Source organism: Sinocyclocheilus anshuiensis, unplaced genomic scaffold (assembly GCF_001515605.1).
Source record: "Sinocyclocheilus anshuiensis isolate Anshui unplaced genomic scaffold, SAMN03320099.WGS_v1.1 scaffold1480, whole genome shotgun sequence".
Classification (NCBI taxonomy): domain Eukaryota; kingdom Metazoa; phylum Chordata; class Actinopteri; order Cypriniformes; family Cyprinidae; genus Sinocyclocheilus; species Sinocyclocheilus anshuiensis.
The window spans coordinates 59,631-62,480 of record NW_015540932.1 but is presented as its reverse complement, the minus strand read 5'-3'; positions in this window follow the sequence as shown (position 1 = coordinate 62,480).

Below are 2,850 nucleotides of genomic sequence, written 5' to 3'. Positions count from 1 at the left end.
TCTAAGTTCGTCTGCCTTGGGAAAGCTAGCGTGTCTCAGACATAGTGATAACACTCGTTGCCTTCTCTAGTGCAGCTCAACCAGGTCTCATCCCATTCGTTGGTATTTGTGATATCACAAATCCTGGAAAAGATGCGTTGTAGTCCAAACGAGTCGTTCGTTGTAGTTTTTGAAAAGTGATTTGTGCTAAATAAAATATCTCCTTTTGAAGTGGACTTCAAATATCTTTTTTATGCTCAAACAGCAACATTACAGACTAACTAAAGTTGAAAAAGTGAAAAAGCATAAGTTTCCAGTTTTGGATGACAACTTTATAAAGTTGTTATATATATATATATATATATATATATATATATAGGGTACGGAAAGTATTATAAAGTTGTTATATATATATATATATAAATATATATATATATATATACTCTATATAACCATACAATACATGATGCATTAAATTGATCAACAATTTATTTTTATAATTTATATTTATTTTAGTTTTGATCATTTATTTGTATTTAATGTATTGCATTGAACTTTCTAAGACCTATCACAGTTTTCACAAAAGTTTTCACAGTTTTCAACATTGATAATAGTAAGAAAATCAGCATATTAAAAAGATTTCTGAAGGATCATTTGACACTGAAGACTGGAGTAATGCCATAAAAAAGTAATGATTTAAGTAATGACTTAAAAAAATTAAAAAATCGCAAAAGTTTGAACAGTATGTATATACTGTATATACTGCTTTATATATAAAATTATATATAATTTTTTATTGTTTCTTATGCTTTACACCCGCTGTTCCTTTCTGAAATAAAGCAGATCAGAAATGTTTATTAATGAATAGGTAATCCAAAGCGACATTCTTCATAATTAAGATGTCAAAACAAGCAGACAGCAGCAAACTTCCTCATGCTTTCTTTGAGACACAGAGTCCCACTTCTCTTCACTCTTCAATAATCTGAGAGAAGTCACGTACACACTCACTCACACACACACACACACACACACACACACACACACACACACACACACACACACACACACACATATATACTGTATATGACACAGAGGAATATAGCCCAAGGCTGTTTCTCCAGTAGAGATAGTGTAATATTGCTTCAACAGCAGTCATCCTGCCAGAGCTTACACAGAGGGATCTGCCTCTCCCTTTTCCACTCCCAGTTTTACCCCTGGTGATCTGCGACTTTTGTGCGGCTTTCACATCCCCGTGATTAACCTCATACTCAGCAACACATCATTCTCAGGAATCCCAGAGCTTTCTTTCTGCTCTTATAGCACTGCCAGGAAATTACATAAGAATATGTTACACTTGACAAAGGTCAGGTTGTCTGTGCGATAAGGCAGGGCACTAATGTGTGAATCCGTGCCAAAGAACTCCTTTCATCTCATGTACCTAAGCTGTAAAACCGCCCTGTAAAACTAACAAAGGCCTGGCGAGTGGACACACCTAAAGTCTCAGAGTCCATACCATTTCAAATACTCCTTTGTTGGGTCTGCTGACTATAAAGAGAATGCCGCTATGATTCATTAGTTTGTTCAATGACAAGATGTTACCTGACATGCTTTCTAATGAATCACAAATCTTAAATTAATATCTGTTAAAAGAACATCAACAGTGTCATTAAATTAATCTTTATTAGTTAGTTTTTTCATATACTACGATTTTATCTTTTCGAAATATTGAAATATAGCAGTTTGGAAATCGGTGTCAAAGGTAATTTTCAATGGCGGTCATACTGTAAAAAGAGGAGCTGGTTTGAGGAGCTGCCTCAAGTCCTCTGGTGGTTAAGAATGATATTGCATTATCTTCTGATCGAATTTGGGCTGATTAACCTCAAGTTTATTTTATTACTATTGGTGATGTTTAAAGCATAATTTTAATTATAAAACGAAAAAATAAAATAAAGTCATGGCCGTCACATAAAGCACTACTGTTCAAAAATTGGGTCAGATTTGTTTTTTTTTTTTGCATTTTTTTATAGGACGCATTACATTGCTCAAAAGTGACAGTAAAACATTTATAAGGTTACAAAAGATTTCAAATAACTGATAAATATTCATAAATATTCAAATAAATATTCGTTTGAACTTTCTATTCATCAGACAAAAAAAAAATCCTGAAAAAAAATTACTGTGACCAAAATATTAAGCCGAGCAAATGTTTTCAACATTGATAATAAGAAATGTTTCAGTAAATCAGCATATTTGATGCCTTCTGGAGGATCATATGACACTGAAAAAAATGGAATAGCAGCTGAAAATTCAGCTTTGCCATTACAAGAATGAATTATATTTTAAATAGTATATTTAAACAGAAAACAGTTATTTTAATAGTAATTTTATACAGAGAATGAAAAAAGTCTTACCGCCCCAAATCTTTTAAACAGTTGTGCATATAAATAAAATAAAATAAAATATTTGATAGCATTTAATAATATAACATTTTACTAATTTCTTATAATATGCCACTTGGTATTATGCCATATGCAGTAGCATTTAGTTTGACCCCTAACTGCGTAGTCAACCTCTAGCTGTAGAGTACACTGGTGCCTTTTAATTATTTTATTTTTCATGGTCAATATGACTTTCAGTGTGTGCTTCCTCATCCCCCTGAACATCTATCTCATTTTCCAGGACCCTGGAGACCACACAGAGGCCCCTGCAAAAAGGCAGTTAACATGTTTTCATGAGATAAAAGCGCAGGGATTGTGGACTCCTCCATCCCGTGAGACTGAAGCACTGTGTTTGAAGTCAACAACTGACAGAAAGCGGTAAAACATTGATGCCTGGCAGAGCACAGGTTTTCCACAGTGTACTTGGCACACA